This window comes from Phyllobates terribilis, unplaced genomic scaffold, assembly GCF_046119375.1.
Source record: "Phyllobates terribilis strain yellow unplaced genomic scaffold, ASM4611937v1 Scaffold_274__1_contigs__length_2534360, whole genome shotgun sequence".
In the NCBI taxonomy this organism is placed as follows: domain Eukaryota; kingdom Metazoa; phylum Chordata; class Amphibia; order Anura; family Dendrobatidae; genus Phyllobates; species Phyllobates terribilis.
The window spans coordinates 106,223-125,553 of record NW_027363034.1 but is presented as its reverse complement, the minus strand read 5'-3'; the positions used below and the strand labels follow the sequence as shown (position 1 = coordinate 125,553).

General features: G+C 44.6%; 12 non-coding genes across 12 annotated transcripts; all 12 read right to left on the bottom strand.

Moving 5' to 3' along the window:
• Nucleotides 1–4,443: 4,443 nt before the first annotated feature.
• LOC141219436 (U2 spliceosomal RNA) lies at nt 4,444–4,634 on the bottom strand. Its single transcript, XR_012287909.1, has one exon. It is a non-coding gene; the product is annotated as a U2 spliceosomal RNA (small nuclear RNA).
• A 1,121-nt stretch (nt 4,635–5,755) lies between these two features.
• On the bottom strand, nt 5,756–5,946 carry LOC141219435 (U2 spliceosomal RNA). Its single transcript, XR_012287908.1, has one exon. It is a non-coding gene; the product is annotated as a U2 spliceosomal RNA (small nuclear RNA).
• A 1,123-nt stretch (nt 5,947–7,069) lies between these two features.
• Nucleotides 7,070–7,260, bottom strand: LOC141219433 (U2 spliceosomal RNA). Its single transcript, XR_012287906.1, has one exon. It is a non-coding gene; the product is annotated as a U2 spliceosomal RNA (small nuclear RNA).
• Nucleotides 7,261–8,381: 1,121 nt separating this feature from the next.
• LOC141219432 (U2 spliceosomal RNA) lies at nt 8,382–8,572 on the bottom strand. The gene has a single exon (XR_012287905.1). It is a non-coding gene; the product is annotated as a U2 spliceosomal RNA (small nuclear RNA).
• Nucleotides 8,573–9,689: 1,117 nt separating this feature from the next.
• Nucleotides 9,690–9,880, bottom strand: LOC141219431 (U2 spliceosomal RNA). Its single transcript, XR_012287904.1, has one exon. It is a non-coding gene; the product is annotated as a U2 spliceosomal RNA (small nuclear RNA).
• A 1,122-nt stretch (nt 9,881–11,002) lies between these two features.
• Nucleotides 11,003–11,193, bottom strand: LOC141219430 (U2 spliceosomal RNA). The gene has a single exon (XR_012287903.1). It is a non-coding gene; the product is annotated as a U2 spliceosomal RNA (small nuclear RNA).
• Nucleotides 11,194–12,311: 1,118 nt separating this feature from the next.
• Nucleotides 12,312–12,502, bottom strand: LOC141219429 (U2 spliceosomal RNA). Its single transcript, XR_012287902.1, has one exon. It is a non-coding gene; the product is annotated as a U2 spliceosomal RNA (small nuclear RNA).
• Nucleotides 12,503–13,622: 1,120 nt separating this feature from the next.
• Nucleotides 13,623–13,813, bottom strand: LOC141219571 (U2 spliceosomal RNA). Its single transcript, XR_012288033.1, has one exon. It is a non-coding gene; the product is annotated as a U2 spliceosomal RNA (small nuclear RNA).
• Nucleotides 13,814–14,935: 1,122 nt separating this feature from the next.
• Nucleotides 14,936–15,126, bottom strand: LOC141219505 (U2 spliceosomal RNA). The gene has a single exon (XR_012287978.1). It is a non-coding gene; the product is annotated as a U2 spliceosomal RNA (small nuclear RNA).
• Nucleotides 15,127–16,248: 1,122 nt separating this feature from the next.
• LOC141219570 (U2 spliceosomal RNA) lies at nt 16,249–16,439 on the bottom strand. Its single transcript, XR_012288032.1, has one exon. It is a non-coding gene; the product is annotated as a U2 spliceosomal RNA (small nuclear RNA).
• A 1,118-nt stretch (nt 16,440–17,557) lies between these two features.
• LOC141219569 (U2 spliceosomal RNA) lies at nt 17,558–17,748 on the bottom strand. The gene has a single exon (XR_012288031.1). It is a non-coding gene; the product is annotated as a U2 spliceosomal RNA (small nuclear RNA).
• A 1,120-nt stretch (nt 17,749–18,868) lies between these two features.
• On the bottom strand, nt 18,869–19,059 carry LOC141219568 (U2 spliceosomal RNA). The gene has a single exon (XR_012288030.1). It is a non-coding gene; the product is annotated as a U2 spliceosomal RNA (small nuclear RNA).
• Nucleotides 19,060–19,331: the final 272 nt, after the last annotated feature.

Here is a 19,331-nt window from a genome sequence, read left to right as displayed (position 1 = left end):
ATATAAGGGAGACCTCACCTTTCTTCCAGGAGTTCGGTAGGGTTTTTGTATTAAAAACCTCACTAAAAACATAAAATAAATCCTCCTGTAAAATATCATAAAAAACCTTATAAAATTCTATGGGTATACCATCAGGCCCCGGTACTTTACCAGACTTAAAGCTTCTTATGGTCTCAGATATCTCATCTTCAGTTAGACTCTGTAATAAAACATCTTGTGAGACAGGGTCTAAAACAGTTGTAATTTCATCCAAAGTACTTTTCATAAAATGGTCATCAACTGATTTTGTGTTAAAAAGCTCGGAATAAAATTCATGCACTTTAGCTAAAATACCCTCTATGTCTTGTTTACCTTCCATTGATTCAATAAAAACACGATTTTTCACCATACATTTAAAAAAATATCGTGAACAGGTTTCATTATTTTCAACATGTTGGACCTTTGCATGGAAAATTAACTCTTTACCTCTCTGTTCCAAGGTATGCTGAATTTCACTTTTTAAGTCACTAATTTGTTTATCTACTTCAATCTCATGGCTCTTCAATTTATATAAGGTCTCCAATCTAGTGTTGAGTTGCCAATAAAATTCTCTTTTCTCTCTAGCTTTCTGGACCCCAACCTTCATAAAAAAATCTCTTATGTTCTTTTTCATCTTTTCCCACCACCTACTTATAGGGATATGGGGGTCTCTTATTCTTTTAAAATGTAAATAAAATTCAGTAAAATCAGATAAAACTTGGGGGTCTTCTAAAAGGGAAATGTTTAACTTCCAGGTACCTTTTCCTTTTTTCTTAAAATCATTACATTTCACATAAAAGGATAAAAGTTTGTGATCAGAAAAAACATTAGATAAAAGCTCACATTTAAAAGGCAATACATTTTTAGAGCAGAAAATAAAATCAATCCTGGAGCTACAATTCACGTTGCTCCAGGTTACCCATTCCTCTGCAGGCAAGTCTTTATTACACTCCTTAAAAACATCTGTTAAATTAAAATCTTGTATGACATTTTTTAACATAAAAGACGTTTTATCATAATTCCTACTTGTGGAGCTTGAGAACCTTTTTTCTCCACCTAAAATGCAGTTAAAATCTCCTGATAAAATAAGAGGGACAGAATCATTAATAAATAAGGGTAACATATTCAACATATCAGCTCTTTCTTGCTTATCTGTGGCTCCATAAAAGTTTAAAAATTGCCATTTAAAACCATCAATAAAAGCTTTTACTAATAAAATTCTACCTGGTAAAACCTCTTGAACAGAGTCAATAAAAACATTCCCTTTAAAAAGAATGGCGACCCCTGCTGACCTGGACCCGTTTGATCCTGACCATACTGAGGGTCCATGTGCCCAATCAGTCTCATATTCTGTATAATTTAAACTGTGTGGGATGCAGCATTCCTGTAAAAAGAAAACTGTAGCTGTTAGAGAGGATAAAAAATCAAAGAGAGCAACTCTTCTGGTCTTAGTTTTCAACCCTCTAGCGTTAAGAGAAAAACCACTAATCCCTGCCATAAGAGAAAAAAAGGAAATTTAGCATTCTTTCAAACTCTTACCTCAGCTGGTTTATATTTCTATTCCAGGAGATGAGGGATCATTGATCGTCAACAGAGAGCCCGTCACGGAGGACTCCTCATCTGTTAGTGTCCCAGACTGTAGACCTCCCAGGATATACTCTTGTTCCATTCTGTCCAACTCTGCTTGGTCGTATTGCCTGCCTCTTTGCTCACGAACCCCCATTTGGACCCCTATCGAGGCACCATCTGGGGGAATCGTATCGAGCACATGCGTCTCAGACGTTGACCACTTATTTTCAGGAGTTTCCAGGATCACTGAGTCAGCCATCTCCATCTCCCCCTCCATTTCTGAAGGGGGTGGGACATTGGCAACCTCCTCACCCTGTAAAGGCACCGTTTGAGGTTTCCCACTTCCATCCGGGGGTTCCGGTGGGGGTACTTCCTTAGGTGCCCTATCCACTCCGTGCAACCTGCGTTTTTTTGGCCCAGACTGTTCGCGCCCTTGAGTATTCCCAGGAGGATTCGAAGGTGAGGATTGGCCTGTAGCACCCACCCTCGGTCCCTCCGCAGGGGTTTCTGTTTGTGGGTTACCACGCCGTTCCCTCTTTTGCTTCGAGTTTCCAACAGTACACCATGGCTCACCATCCACGGTCGGTATTTCCATACTCTCCCCCTCATTCTCCTCCGCGGGCTTGTCCGAACCAGCCGAGGGTTGGTCAGGGGGTGAGGGCTTTTCTGGTTCAGGGGGTGAAGGTCTCTCTGTTTGCCCAGCTTGAGCTCTCTTTGAGGTATTCCTAAAAGGACAATGAGAAAAAGCATGACCTCTGGAAACACAGTTGCTACAAAAAATTCCAGTTGTACAATTTTCAGTTTTATGGTCTTTGCTCCCACAGGCTACACAAGTAATGTCACAGTTAGAATGGCCGTATTTTTTGCATTTCCTACAGAATGCTGGCATTCCATTAAAAAAGAGGTCACCATTCGTGTTTCCAATTCTAAAACGTGCTGGGGGAAGTCTTATACCCCCCGGACTTGAAGGGTCCTTAATACATGTCACCGTAAATTTCCACTTACACGCCCAAACTCCGCACTCATTCATAACTTTTCCATGGCTTACCACTTTGCTGAAATAATTGGATAAAAATGAAATAACATCGCTTTCTTTTGTATAAGGAGAGTAAATTTTAACAATTACAGTTTTTATCACATCTAATTCATGTTCGACAATTTTAACACCTTTAAAGATTGGCTTTCTCTGGTAAATTATATCAGGATCATTCATTTTACGGCAAAAATCTTGGTGGATACCTTTTTCAGTGAATGTGACATCGTATACACCACGCTTCGGGTAGTCTTGGATTGCCAGGATCTCGGATTTCTGGATTGAAAAAAATTTCACAAGAAGATCATCCACAATAAAACGTAAACCTCTGTTATCTTTACCTCCCTCATGGAAGTAAAACCGCACCGTATGCCGTAACCGGGCATAGGTCGGAATTTCACCTGGATCTGAATCCATGGTGAAACAAGGATTTCCGCAACAGGAAAACGGGGATTTCCGCAACCAATAATGGGGGATTTCCGCAACTAAGGAGTCGCTGAACAATCCTAGGACTGTACAGCTGGGATCGCAACCCGTTGCCCAGGGACTAAGCCCACCTCCTTATAGCAGCAAGGGCCTAAGCCCCACTACAAGAGTGGGACCCGAACCCAAGGCCAAGAGGCGGGGTACCCCAGGCACCTTCCAACTACAACCAATGCCAGTAAAACCAACACTAGATCGCAGCCAAAAGGCCGAGAAGCGATAACCAGAATTGGTTTCCGACTACGGTGCCACCCAAGGATTCTGAAAAGTCCATTTGTGGAGATGGCCACCTGGACTCCCGTTAAGAAGACATGCTGTCAACCTCTAGATCCCTCACATGCCTGCACTTTTCGGCTTGCTGCTGCTGCAATCCACGTTTTAGATCTGCATAACTCCACCTCTTTTAGCACAGTACCCTCAACCCCCGGCTGTTCCCACCCGCCTCAACACCGTTGGAAGGGAGGAGAACCAATTAAGGCGGGGGGGGGGGTGGAACGAGCAGCTGTCTACCCTTAGCAGGAGGGTTGCTGATTAATTACCTCTCCTGCTGCTGCTGCTGCTGGCTGTCCAGCAGCAGACTGAAGGTGGCTGCTGCTGTGCGCAGGTATATAAAGGCTCAGAGCCTATTATGACACGCGCAGCCAGCGTTCCATTGCCACATTCCGTCTACTGCAGGCGGGATACCTGGATGGCTGAATGTCACTGAGAAGCTCACAGAGACCGCCATAAGCAACAGTTTAAAAGAATGCCACAGACTAATCAACCAAACTTTTTGGGTTGGTTTCTCTTTTATAGTCTGCAGGCATTAAATGAAAGAAGTCAGTGTTCCAGCAGAGGGAGACAACGTTTCAGAAAAGGCATTGTAGCAAACCAAAAAAGAAATTTTAAGCGCAGCAGAGTAACCAGCTCACATACCTGTTAGCTCAGGTGAGTTTAAAAGGCTGCTGTTGATAACAAGGGCATTTACTAAATATATGGTGTGTGTGCAACAATATACTGAAAGGTCAATTATATTGTGCAGCTTATCTCACCACCTGTAGTTATTTAGGTGAAAGCTCCAAAATGCTTGCCTAATATGTCTGTTTATCCAAAAGGAAGTATAGAGGGAGAGCTAGATAGATAGCATTGCATTACATTACATTACATGGCAATGCAATGCACAGTTGCTGAAGTTGAACCAAAATGAGCTTGTCATCTGGCTTCTGCAACTTTTAACATGAAAAATCCAATGAGGAGAAGAAAAGCAAAGCCAAAGAGTCCATCCCAAAATCCGACAAACAAGCAAAATGAACAAAAAGCATTGAATTCAATTCTTTCTGATTTTAGAAACTGCATTAAAGAAGGGGTGCACCGGTCCTGGAGATACTGCAATACCAGGTCAATGCGTGGAGTGGACAGAGCAAGCTCTTTTTCCATCTCCCTGTTCTAAAAATCCATTTAATATATGGTCCCCAGATAGGGGACGTATCAGATATTAAACTGATAAGAACAGATACTACACTTGATCTTAGCCAAAAGGCCGAGAAGCGATAACCAGAATTGGTTTCCGACTACGGTGCCACCCAAGGATTCTGAAAAGTCCATTTGTGGAGATGGCCACCTGGACTCCCGTTAAGAAGACATGCTGTCAACCTCTAGATCCCTCACATGCCTGCACTTTTCGGCTTGCTGCTGCTGCAATCCACGCGTTTTAGATCTGCATAACTCCACCTCTTTTAGCACAGTACCCTCAACCCCCGGCTGTTCCCACCCGCCGCAACACCGTTGGAAGGGAGGAGAACCAATTAAGGCGGGGGGGGGGGTGGAACGAGCAGCTGTCTACCCTTAGCAGGAGGGTTGCTGATTAATTACCTCTCCTGCTGCTGCTGCTGCTGGCTGTCCAGCAGCAGACTGAAGGTGGCTGCTGCTGTGCGCAGGTATATAAAGGCTCAGAGCCTATTATGACACGCGCAGCCAGCGTTCCATTGCCACATTCCGTCTACTGCAGGCGGGATACCTGGATGGCTGAATGTCACTGAGAAGCTCACAGAGACCGCCATAAGCAACAGTTTAAAAGAATGCCACAGACTAATCAACCAAACTTTTTGGGTTGGTTTCTCTTTTATAGTCTGCAGGCATTAAATGAAAGAAGTCAGTGTTCCAGCAGAGGGAGACAACGTTTCAGAAAAGGCATTGTAGCAAACCAAAAAAGAAATTTTAAGCGCAGCAGAGTAACCAGCTCACATACCTGTTAGCTCAGGTGAGTTTAAAAGGCTGCTGTTGATAACAAGGGCATTTGCTAAATATATGGTGTGTGTGCAACAATATACTGAAAGGTCAATTATATTGTGCAGCTTATCTCACCACCTGTAGTTATTTAGGTGAAAGCTCCAAAATGCTTGCCTAATATGTCTGTTTATCCAAAAGGAAGTATAGAGGGAGAGCTAGATAGATAGCATTGCATTACATTACATTACATGGCAATGCAATGCACAGTTGCTGAAGTTGAACCAAAATGAGCTTGTCATCTGGCTTCTGCAACTTTTAACATGAAAAATCCAATGAGGAGAAGAAAAGCAAAGCCAAAGAGTCCATCCCAAAATCCGACAAACAAGCAAAATGAACAAAAAGCATTGAATTCAATTCTTTCTGATTTTAGAAACTGCATTAAAGAAGGGGTGCACCGGTCCTGGAGATACTGCAATACCAGGTCAATGCGTGGAGTGGACAGAGCAAGCTCTTTTTCCATCTCCCTGTTCTAAAAATCCATTTAATATATGGTCCCCAGATAGGGGACGTATCAGATATTAAACTGATAAGAACAGATACTACACTTGATCTTAGCCAAAAGGCCGAGAAGCGATAACCAGAATTGGTTTCCGACTACGGTGCCACCCAAGGATTCTGAAAAGTCCATTTGTGGAGATGGCCACCTGGACTCCCGTTAAGAAGACATGCTGTCAACCTCTAGATCCCTCACATGCCTGCACTTTTCGGCTTGCTGCTGCTGCAATCCACGCGTTTTAGATCTGCATAACTCCACCTCTTTTAGCACAGTACCCTCAACCCCCGGCTGTTCCCACCCGCCTCAACACCGTTGGAAGGGAGGAGAACCAATTAAGGCGGGGGGGGGGGGGTGGAACGAGCAGCTGTCTACCCTTAGCAGGAGGGTTGCTGATTAATTACCTCTCCTGCTGCTGCTGCTGCTGGCTGTCCAGCAGCAGACTGAAGGTGGCTGCTGCTGTGCGCAGGTATATAAAGGCTCAGAGCCTATTATGACACGCGCAGCCAGCGTTCCATTGCCACATTCCGTCTACTGCAGGCGGGATACCTGGATGGCTGAATGTCACTGAGAAGCTCACAGAGACCGCCATAAGCAACAGATTAAAAGAATGCCACAGACTAATCAACCAAACTTTTTGGGTTGGTTTCTCTTTTATAGTCTGCAGGCATTAAATGAAAGAAGTCAGTGTTCCAGCAGAGGGAGACAACGTTTCAGAAAAGGCATTGTAGCAAACCAAAAAAGAAATTTTAAGCGCAGCAGAGTAACCAGCTCACATACCTGTTAGCTCAGGTGAGTTTAAAAGGCTGCTGTTGATAACAAGGGCATTTGCTAAATAGATGGTGTGTGTGCAACAATATACTGAAAGGTCAATTATATTGTGCAGCTTATCTCACCACCTGTAGTTATTTAGGTGAAAGCTCCAAAATGCTTGCCTAATATGTCTGTTTATCCAAAAGGAAGTATAGAGGGAGAGCTAGATAGATAGCATTGCATTACATTACATTACATGGCAATGCAATGCACAGTTGCTGAAGTTGAACCAAAATGAGCTTGTCATCTGGCTTCTGCAACTTTTAACATGAAAAATCCAATGAGGAGAAGAAAAGCAAAGCCAAAGAGTCCATCCCAAAATCCGACAAACAAGCAAAATGAACAAAAAGCATTGAATTCAATTCTTTCTGATTTTAGAAACTGCATTAAAGAAGGGGTGCACCGGTCCTGGAGATACTGCAATACCAGGTCAATGCGTGGAGTGGACAGAGCAAGCTCTTTTTCCATCTCCCTGTTCTAAAAATCCATTTAATATATGGTCCCCAGATAGGGGACGTATCAGATATTAAACTGATAAGAACAGATACTACACTTGATCTTAGCCAAAAGGCCGAGAAGCGATAACCAGAATTGGTTTCCGACTACGGTGCCACCCAAGGATTCTGAAAAGTCCATTTGTGGAGATGGCCACCTGGACTCCCGTTAAGAAGACATGCTGTCAACCTCTAGATCCCTCACATGCCTGCACTTTTCGGCTTGCTGCTGCTGCAATCCACGCGTTTTAGATCTGCATAACTCCACCTCTTTTAGCACAGTACCCTCAACCCCCGGCTGTTCCCACCCGCCTCAACACCGTTGGAAGGGAGGAGAACCAATTAAGGCGGGGGGGGGGGTGGAACGAGCAGCTGTCTACCCTTAGCAGGAGGGTTGCTGATTAATTACCTCTCCTGCTGCTGCTGCTGCTGGCTGTCCAGCAGCAGACTGAAGGTGGCTGCTGCTGTGCGCAGGTATATAAAGGCTCAGAGCCTATTATGACACGCGCAGCCAGCGTTCCATTGCCACATTCCGTCTACTGCAGGCGGGATACCTGGATGGCTGAATGTCACTGAGAAGCTCACAGAGACCGCCATAAGCAACAGTTTAAAAGAATGCCACAGACTAATCAACCAAACTTTTTGGGTTGGTTTCTCTTTTATAGTCTGCAGGCATTAAATGAAAGAAGTCAGTGTTCCAGCAGAGGGAGACAACGTTTCAGAAAAGGCATTGTATCAAACCAAAAAAGAAATTTTAAGCGCAGCAGAGTAACCAGCTCACATACCTGTTAGCTCAGGTGAGTTTAAAAGGCTGCTGTTGATAACAAGGGCATTTGCTAAATAGATGGTGTGTGTGCAACAATATACTGAAAGGTCAATTATATTGTGCAGCTTATCTCACCACCTGTAGTTATTTAGGTGAAAGCTCCAAAATGCTTGCCTAATATGTCTGTTTATCCAAAAGGAAGTATAGAGGGAGAGCTAGATAGATAGCATTGCATTACATTACATTACATGGCAATGCAATGCACAGTTGCTGAAGTTGAACCAAAATGAGCTTGTCATCTGGCTTCTGCAACTTTTAACATGAAAAATCCAATGAGGAGAAGAAAAGCAAAGCCAAAGAGTCCATCCCAAAATCCGACAAACAAGCAAAATGAACAAAAAGCATTGAATTCAATTCTTTCTGATTTTAGAAACTGCATTAAAGAAGGGGTGCACCGGTCCTGGAGATACTGCAATACCAGGTCAATGCGTGGAGTGGACAGAGCAAGCTCTTTTTCCATCTCCCTGTTCTAAAAATCCATTTAATATATGGTCCCCAGATAGGGGACGTATCAGATATTAAACTGATAAGAACAGATACTACACTTGATCTTAGCCAAAAGGCCGAGAAGCGATAACCAGAATTGGTTTCCGACTACGGTGCCACCCAAGGATTCTGAAAAGTCCATTTGTGGAGATGGCCACCTGGACTCCCGTTAAGAAGACATGCTGTCAACCTCTAGATCCCTCACATGCCTGCACTTTTCGGCTTGCTGCTGCTGCAATCCACGCGTTTTAGATCTGCATAACTCCACCTCTTTTAGCACAGTACCCTCAACCCCCGGCTGTTCCCACCCGCCTCAACACCGTTGGAAGGGAGGAGAACCAATTAAGGCGGGGGTGGGGTGGAACGAGCAGCTGTCTACCCTTAGCAGGAGGGTTGCTGATTAATTACCTTTCCTGCTGCTGCTGCTGGCTGTCCAGCAGCAGACTGAAGGTGGCTGCTGCTGTGCGCAGGTATATAAAGGCTCAGAGCCTATTATGACACGCGCAGCCAGCGTTCCATTGCCACATTCCGTCTACTGCAGGCGGGATACCTGGATGGCTGAATGTCACTGAGAAGCTCACAGAGACCGCCATAAGCAACAGTTTAAAAGAATGCCACAGACTAATCAACCAAACTTTTTGGGTTGGTTTCTCTTTTATAGTCTGCAGGCATTAAATGAAAGAAGTCAGTGTTCCAGCAGAGGGAGACAACGTTTCAGAAAAGGCATTGTAGCAAACCAAAAAAGAAATTTTAAGCGCAGCAGAGTAACCAGCTCACATACCTGTTAGCTCAGGTGAGTTTAAAAGGCTGCTGTTGATAACAAGGGCATTTGCTAAATAGATGGTGTGTGTGCAACAATATACTGAAAGGTCAATTATATTGTGCAGCTTATCTCACCACCTGTAGTTATTTAGGTGAAAGCTCCAAAATGCTTGCCTAATATGTCTGTTTATCCAAAAGGAAGTATAGAGGGAGAGCTAGATAGATAGCATTGCATTACATTACATTACATGGCAATGCAATGCACAGTTGCTGAAGTTGAACCAAAATGAGCTTGTCATCTGGCTTCTGCAACTTTTAACATGAAAAATCCAATGAGGAGAAGAAAAGCAAAGCCAAAGAGTCCATCCCAAAATCCGACAAACAAGCAAAATGAACAAAAAGCATTGAATTCAATTCTTTCTGATTTTAGAAACTGCATTAAAGAAGGGGTGCACCGGTCCTGGAGATACTGCAATACCAGGTCAATGCGTGGAGTGGACAGAGCAAGCTCTTTTTCCATCTCCCTGTTCTAAAAATCCATTTAATATATGGTCCCCAGATAGGGGACGTATCAGATATTAAACTGATAAGAACAGATACTACACTTGATCTTAGCCAAAAGGCCGAGAAGCGATAACCAGAATTGGTTTCCGACTACGGTGCCACCCAAGGATTCTGAAAAGTCCATTTGTGGAGATGGCCACCTGGACTCCCGTTAAGAAGACATGCTGTCAACCTCTAGATCCCTCACATGCCTGCACTTTTCGGCTTGCTGCTGCTGCAATCCACGCGTTTTAGATCTGCATAACTCCACCTCTTTTAGCACAGTACCCTCAACCCCCGGCTGTTCCCACCCGCCTCAACACCGTTGGAAGGGAGGAGAACCAATTAAGGCGGGGGGGGGGGGTGGAACGAGCAGCTGTCTACCCTTAGCAGGAGGGTTGCTGATTAATTACCTCTCCTGCTGCTGCTGCTGCTGGCTGTCCAGCAGCAGACTGAAGGTGGCTGCTGCTGTGCGCAGGTATATAAAGGCTCAGAGCCTATTATGACACGCTCAGCCAGCGTTCCATTGCCACATTCCGTCTACTGCAGGCGGGATACCTGGATGGCTGAATGTCACTGAGAAGCTCACAGAGACCGCCATAAGCAACAGTTTAAAAGAATGCCACAGACTAATCAACCAAACTTTTTGGGTTGGTTTCTCTTTTATAGTCTGCAGGCATTAAATGAAAGAAGTCAGTGTTCCAGCAGAGGGAGACAACGTTTCAGAAAAGGCATTGTAGCAAACCAAAAGAGAAATTTTAAGCGCAGCAGAGTAACCAGCTCACATACCTGTTAGCTCAGGTGAGTTTAAAAGGCTGCTGTTGATAACAAGGGCATTTGCTAAATAGATGGTGTGTGTGCAACAATATACTGAAAGGTCAATTATATTGTGCAGCTTATCTCACCACCTGTAGTTATTTAGGTGAAAGCTCCAAAATTCTTGCCTAATATGTCTGTTTATCCAAAAGGAAGTATAGAGGGAGAGCTAGATAGATAGCATTGCATTACATTACATTACATGGCAATGCAATGCACAGTTGCTGAAGTTGAACCAAAATGAGCTTGTCATCTGGCTTCTGCAACTTTTAACATGAAAAATCCAATGAGGAGAAGAAAAGCAAAGCCAAAGAGTCCATCCCAAAATCCGACAAACAAGCAAAATGAACAAAAAGCATTGAATTCAATTCTTTCTGATTTTAGAAACTGCATTAAAGAAGGGGTGCACCGGTCCTGGAGATACTGCAATACCAGGTCAATGCGTGGAGTGGACAGAGCAAGCTCTTTTTCCATCTCCCTGTTCTAAAAATCCATTTAATATATGGTCCCCAGATAGGGGACGTATCAGATATTAAACTGATAAGAACAGATACTACACTTGATCTTAGCCAAAAGGCCGAGAAGCGATAACCAGAATTGGTTTCCGACTACGGTGCCACCCAAGGATTCTGAAAAGTCCATTTGTGGAGATGGCCACCTGGACTCCCGTTAAGAAGACATGCTGTCAACCTCTAGATCCCTCACATGCCTGCACTTTTCGGCTTGCTGCTGCTGCAATCCACGCGTTTTAGATCTGCATAACTCCACCTCTTTTAGCACAGTACCCTCAACCCCCGGCTGTTCCCACCCGCCTCAACACCGTTGGAAGGGAGAACCAATTAAGGCGGGGGGGGGGGTGGAACGAGCAGCTGTCTACCCTTAGCAGGAGGGTTGCTGATTAATTACCTCTCCTGCTGCTGCTGCTGCTGGCTGTCCAGCAGCAGACTGAAGGTGGCTGCTGCTGTGCGCAGGTATATAAAGGCTCAGAGCCTATTATGACACGCGCAGCCAGCGTTCCATTGCCACATTCCGTCTACTGCAGGCGGGATACCTGGATGGCTGAATGTCACTGAGAAGCTCACAGAGACCGCCATAAGCAACAGTTTAAAAGAATGCCACAGACTAATCAACCAAACTTTTTGGGTTGGTTTCTCTTTTATAGTCTGCAGGCATTAAATGAAAGAAGTCAGTGTTCCAGCAGAAGGAGACAACGTTTCAGAAAAGGCATTGTAGCAAACCAAAAAAGAAATTTTAAGCGCAGCAGAGTAACCAGCTCACATACCTGTTAGCTCAGGTGAGTTTAAAAGGCTGCTGTTGATAACAAGGGCATTTGCTAAATAGATGGTGTGTGTGCAACAATATACTGAAAGGTCAATTATATTGTGCAGCTTATCTCACCACCTGTAGTTATTTAGGTGAAAGCTCCAAAATGCTTGCCTAATATGTCTGTTTATCCAAAAGGAAGTATAGAGGGAGAGCTAGATAGATAGCATTGCATTACATTACATTACATGGCAATGCAATGCACAGTTGCTGAAGTTGAACCAAAATGAGCTTGTCATCTGGCTTCTGCAACTTTTAACATGAAAAATCCAATGAGGAGAAGAAAAGCAAAGCCAAAGAGTCCATCCCAAAATCCGACAAACAAGCAAAATGAACAAAAAGCATTGAATTCAATTCTTTCTGATTTTAGAAACTGCATTAAAGAAGGGGTGCACCGGTCCTGGAGATACTGCAATACCAGGTCAATGCGTGGAGTGGACAGAGCAAGCTCTTTTTCCATCTCCCTGTTCTAAAAATCCATTTAATATATGGTCCCCAGATAGGGGACGTATCAGATATTAAACTGATAAGAACAGATACTACACTTGATCTTAGCCAAAAGGCCGAGAAGCGATAACCAGAATTGGTTTCCGACTACGGTGCCACCCAAGGATTCTGAAAAGTCCATTTGTGGAGATGGCCACCTGGACTCCCGTTAAGAAGACATGCTGTCAACCTCTAGATCCCTCACATGCCTGCACTTTTCGGCTTGCTGCTGCTGCAATCCACGCGTTTTAGATCTGCATAACTCCACCTCTTTTAGCACAGTACCCTCAACCCCCGGCTGTTCCCACCCGCCTCAACACCGTTGGAAGGGAGGAGAACCAATTAAGGCGGGGGGGGGGTGGAACGAGCAGCTGTCTACCCTTAGCAGGAGGGTTGCTGATTAATTACCTCTCCTGCTGCTGCTGCTGCTGGCTGTCCAGCAGCAGACTGAAGGTGGCTGCTGCTGTGCGCAGGTATATAAAGGCTCAGAGCCTATTATGACACGCGCAGCCAGCGTTCCATTGCCACATTCCGTCTACTGCAGGCGGGATACCTGGATGGCTGAATGTCACTGAGAAGCTCACAGAGACCGCCATAAGCAACAGTTTAAAAGAATGCCACAGACTAATCAACCAAACTTTTTGGGTTGGTTTCTCTTTTATAGTCTGCAGGCATTAAATGAAAGAAGTCAGTGTTCCAGCAGAGGGAGACAACGTTTCAGAAAAGGCATTGTAGCAAACCAAAAAAGAAATTTTAAGCGCAGCAGAGTAACCAGCTCACATACCTGTTAGCTCAGGTGAGTTTAAAAGGCTGCTGTTGATAACAAGGGCATTTGCTAAATAGATGGTGTGTGTGCAACAATATACTGAAAGGTCAATTATATTGTGCAGCTTATCTCACCACCTGTAGTTATTTAGGTGAAAGCTCCAAAATGCTTGCCTAATATGTCTGTTTATCCAAAAGGAAGTATAGAGGGAGAGCTAGATAGATAGCATTGCATTACATTACATTACATGGCAATGCAATGCACAGTTGCTGAAGTTGAACCAAAATGAGCTTGTCATCTGGCTTCTGCAACTTTTAACATGAAAAATCCAATGAGGAGAAGAAAAGCAAAGCCAAAGAGTCCATCCCAAAATCCGACAAACAAGCAAAATGAACAAAAAGCATTGAATTCAATTCTTTCTGATTTTAGAAACTGCATTAAAGAAGGGGTGCACCGGTCCTGGAGATACTGCAATACCAGGTCAATGCGTGGAGTGGACAGAGCAAGCTCTTTTTCCATCTCCCTGTTCTAAAAATCCATTTAATATATGGTCCCCAGATAGGGGACGTATCAGATATTAAACTGATAAGAACAGATACTACACTTGATCTTAGCCAAAAGGCCGAGAAGCGATAACCAGAATTGGTTTCCGACTACGGTGCCACCCAAGGATTCTGAAAAGTCCATTTGTGGAGATGGCCACCTGGACTCCCGTTAAGAAGACATGCTGTCAACCTCTAGATCCCTCACATGCCTGCACTTTTCGGCTTGCTGCTGCTGCAATCCACGCGTTTTAGATCTGCATAACTCCACCTCTTTTAGCACAGTACCCTCAACCCCCGGCTGTTCCCACCCGCCTCAACACCGTTGGAAGGGAGGAGAACCAATTAAGGCGGGGGGGGGGGGTGGAACGAGCAGCTGTCTACCCTTAGCAGGAGGGTTGCTGATTAATTACCTCTCCTGCTGCTGCTGCTGCTGGCTGTCCAGCAGCAGACTGAAGGTGGCTGCTGCTGTGCGCAGGTATATAAAGGCTCAGAGCCTATTATGACACGCTCAGCCAGCGTTCCATTGCCACATTCCGTCTACTGCAGGCGGGATACCTGGATGGCTGAATGTCACTGAGAAGCTCACAGAGACCGCCATAAGCAACAGTTTAAAAGAATGCCACAGACTAATCAACCAAACTTTTTGGGTTGGTTTCTCTTTTATAGTCTGCAGGCATTAAATGAAAGAAGTCAGTGTTCCAGCAGAGGGAGACAACGTTTCAGAAAAGGCATTGTAGCAAACCAAAAAAGAAATTTTAAGCGCAGCAGAGTAACCAGCTCACATACCTGTTAGCTCAGGTGAGTTTAAAAGGCTGCTGTTGATAACAAGGGCATTTGCTAAATAGATGGTGTGTGTGCAACAATATACTGAAAGGTCAATTATATTGTGCAGCTTATCTCACCACCTGTAGTTATTTAGGTGAAAGCTCCAAAATGCTTGCCTAATATGTCTGTTTATCCAAAAGGAAGTATAGAGGGAGAGCTAGATAGATAGCATTGCATTACATTACATTACATGGCAATGCAATGCACAGTTGCTGAAGTTGAACCAAAATGAGCTTGTCATCTGGCTTCTGCAACTTTTAACATGAAAAATCCAATGAGGAGAAGAAAAGCAAAGCCAAAGAGTCCATCCCAAAATCCGACAAACAAGCAAAATGAACAAAAAGCATTGAATTCAATTCTTTCTGATTTTAGAAACTGCATTAAAGAAGGGGTGCACCGGTCCTGGAGATACTGCAATACCTGGTCAATGCGTGGAGTGGACAGAGCAAGCTCTTTTTCCATCACCCTGTTCTAAAAATCCATTTAATATATGGTCCCCAGATAGGGGACGTATCAGATATTAAACTGATAAGAACAGATACTACACTTGATCTTAGCCAAAAGGCCGAGAAGCGATAACCAGAATTGGTTTCCGACTACGGTGCCACCCAAGGATTCTGAAAAGTCCATTTGTGGAGATGGCCACCTGGACTCCCGTTAAGAAGACATGCTGTCAACCTCTAGATCCCTCACATGCCTGCACTTTTCGGCTTGCTGCTGCTGCAATCCACGCGTTTTAGATCTGCATAACTCCACCTCTTTTAGCACAGTACCCTCAACCCCCGGCTGTTCCCACCCGCCTCAACACCGTTGGAAGGGAGGAGAACCAATTAAGGCGGGGGGGGGGGGTGGAACGAGCAGCTGTCTACCCTTAGCAGGAGGGTTGCTGATTAATTACCTCTCCTGCTGCTGCTGCTGCTGGCTGTCCAGCAGCAGACTGAAGGTGGCTGCTGCTGTGCGCAGGTATATAAAGGCTCAGAGCCTATTATGACACGCTCAGCCAGCGTTCCATTGCCACATTCCGTCTACTGCAGGCGGGATACCTGGATGGCTGAATGTCACTGAGAAGGTCACAGAGACCGCCATAAGCAACAGTTTAAAAGAATGCCACAGACTAATCAACCAAACTTTTTGGGTTGGTTTCTCTTTTATAGTCTGCAGGCATTAAATGAAAGAAGTCAGTGTTCCAGCAGAGGGAGACAACGTTTCAGAAAAGGCATTGTAGCAAACCAAAAGAGAAATTTTAAGCGCAGCAGAGTAACCAGCTCACATACCTGTTAGCTCAGGTGAGTTTAAAAGGCTGCTGTTGATAACAAGGGCATTTGCTAAATAGATGGTGTGTGTGCAACAATATACTGAAAGGTCAATTATATTGTGCAGCTTATCTCACCACCTGTAGTTATTTAGGTGAAAGCTCCAAAATTCTTGCCTAATATGTCTGTTTATCCAAAAGGAAGTATAGAGGGAGAGCTAGATAGATAGCATTGCATTACATTACATTACATGGCAATGCAATGCACAGTTGCTGAAGTTGAACCAAAATGAGCTTGTCATCTGGCTTCTGCAACTTTTAACATGAAAAATCCAATGAGGAGAAGAAAAGCAAAGCCAAAGAGTCCATCCCAAAATCCGACAAACAAGCAAAATGAACAAAAAGCATTGAATTCAATTCTTTCTGATTTTAGAAACTGCATTAAAGAAGGGGTGCACCGGTCCTGGAGATACTGCAATACCAGGTCAATGCGTGGAGTGGACAGAGCAAGCTCTTTTTCCATCTCCCTGTTCTAAAAATCCATTTAATATATGGTCCCCAGATAGGGGACGTATCAGATATTAAACTGATAAGAACAGATACTACACTTGATCTTAGCCAAAAGGCCGAGAAGCGATAACCAGAATTGGTTTCCGACTACGGTGCCACCCAAGGATTCTGAAAAGTCCATTTGTGGAGATGGCCACCTGGACTCCCGTTAAGAAGACATGCTGTCAACCTCTAGATCCCTCACATGCCTGCACTTTTCGGCTTGCTGCTGCTGCAATCCACGCGTTTTAGATCTGCATAACTCCACCTCTTTTAGCACAGTACCCTCAACCCCCGGCTGTTCCCACCCGCCTCAACACCGTTGGAAGGGAGAACCAATTAAGGCGGGGGGGGGGGTGGAACGAGCAGCTGTCTACCCTTAGCAGGAGGGTTGCTGATTAATTACCTCTCCTGCTGCTGCTGCTGCTGGCTGTCCAGCAGCAGACTGAAGGTGGCTGCTGCTGTGCGCAGGTATATAAAGGCTCAGAGCCTATTATGACACGCGCAGCCAGCGTTCCATTGCCACATTCCGTCTACTGCAGGCGGGATACCTGGATGGCTGAATGTCACTGAGAAGCTCACAGAGACCGCCATAAGCAACAGTTTAAAAGAATGCCACAGACTAATCAACCAAACTTTTTGGGTTGGTTTCTCTTTTATAGTCTGCAGGCATTAAATGAAAGAAGTCAGTGTTCCAGCAGAAGGAGACAACGTTTCAGAAAAGGCATTGTAGCAAACCAAAAAAGAAATTTTAAGCGCAGCAGAGTAACCAGCTCACATACCTGTTAGCTCAGGTGAGTTTAAAAGGCTGCTGTTGATAACAAGGGCATTTGCTAAATAGATGGTGTGTGTGCAACAATATACTGAAAGGTCAATTATATTGTGCAGCTTATCTCACCACCTGTAGTTATTTAGGTGAAAGCTCCAAAATGCTTGCCTAATATGTCTGTTTATCCAAAAGGAAGTATAGAGGGAGAGCTAGATAGATAGCATTGCATTACATTACATTACATGGCAATGCAATGCACAGTTGCTGAAGTTGAACCAAAATGAGCTTGTCATCTGGCTTCTGCAACTTTTAACATGAAAAATCCAATGAGGAGAAGAAAAGCAAAGCCAAAGAGTCCATCCCAAAATCCGACAAACAAGCAAAATGAACAAAAAGCATTGAATTCAATTCTTTCTGATTTTAGAAACTGCATTAAAGAAGGGGTGCACCGGTCCTGGAGATACTGCAATACCAGGTCAATGCGTGGAGTGGACAGAGCAAGCTCTTTTTCCATCTCCCTGTTCTAAAAATCCATTTAATATATGGTCCCCAGATAGGGGACGTATCAGATATTAAACTGATAAGAACAGATACTACACTTGATCTTAGCCAAAAGGCCGAGAAGCGATAACCAGAATTGGTTTCCGACTACGGTGCCACCCAAGGATTCTGAAAAGTCCATTTGTGGAGATGGCCACCTGGACTCCCGTTAAGAAGACATGCTGTCAACCTCTAGATCCCTCACATGCCTGCACTTTTCGGCTTGCTGCTGCTGCAATCCACGCGTTTTAGATCTGCATAACTCCACCTCTTTTAGCACAGTACCCTCAACCCCCGGCTGTTCCCACCCGCCTCAACACCGTTGGAAGGGAGGAGAACCAATTAAGGCGGGGGGGGGGTGGAACGAGCAGCTGTCTACCCTTAGCAGGAGGGTTGCTGATTAATTACCTCTCCTGCTGCTGCTGCTGCTGGCTGTCCAGCAGCAGACTGAAGGTGGCTGCTGCTGTGCGCAGGTATATAAAGGCTCAGAGCCTATTATGACACGCGCAGCCAGCGTTCCATTGCCACATTCCGTCTACTGCAGGCGGGATACCTGGATGGCTGAATGTCACTGAGAAGCTCACAGAGACCGCCATAAGCAACAGTTTAAAAGAATGCCACAGACTAATCAACCAAACTTTTTGGGTTGGTTTCTCTTTTATAGTCTGCAGGCATTAAATGAAAGAAGTCAGTGTTCCAGCAGAGGGAGACAACGTTTCAGAAAAGGCATTGTAGCAAACCAAAAAAGAAATTTTAAGCGCAGCAGAGTAACCAGCTCACATACCTGTTAGCTCAGGTGAGTTTAAAAGGCTGCTGTTGATAACAAGGGCATTTGCTAAATAGATGGTGTGTGTGCAACAATATACTGAAAGGTCAATTATATTGTGCAGCTTATCTCACCACCTGTAGTTATTTAGGTGAAAGCTCCAAAATGCTTGCCTAATATGTCTGTTTATCCAAAAGGAAGTATAGAGGGAGAGCTAGATAGATAGCATTGCATTACATTACATTACATGGCAATGCAATGCACAGTTGCTGAAGTTGAACCAAAATGAGCTTGTCATCTGGCTTCTGCAACTTTTAACATGAAAAATCCAATGAGGAGAAGAAAAGCAAAGCCAAAGAGTCCATCCCAAAATCCGACAAACAAGCAAAATGAACAAAAAGCATTGAATTCAATTCTTTCTGATTTTAGAAACTGCATTAAAGAAGGGGTGCACCGGTCCTGGAGATACTGCAATACCAGGTCAATGCGTGGAGTGGACAGAGCAAGCTCTTTTTCCATCTCCCTGTTCTAAAAATCCATTTAATATATGGTCCCCAGATAGGGGACGTATCAGATATTAAACTGATAAGAACAGATACTACACTTGATCTTAGCCAAAAGGCCGAGAAGCGATAACCAGAATTGGTTTCCGACTACGGTGCCACCCAAGGATTCTGAAAAGTCCATTTGTGGAGATGGCCACCTGGACTCCCGTTAAGAAGACATGCTGTCAACCTCTAGATCCCTCACATGCCTGCACTTTTCGGCTTGCTGCTGCTGCAATCCACGCGTTTTAGATCTGCATAACTCCACCTCTTTTAGCACAGTACCCTCAACCCCCGGCTGTTCCCACCCGCCTCAACACCGTTGGAAGGGAGGAGAACCAATTAAGGCGGGGGGGGGGGG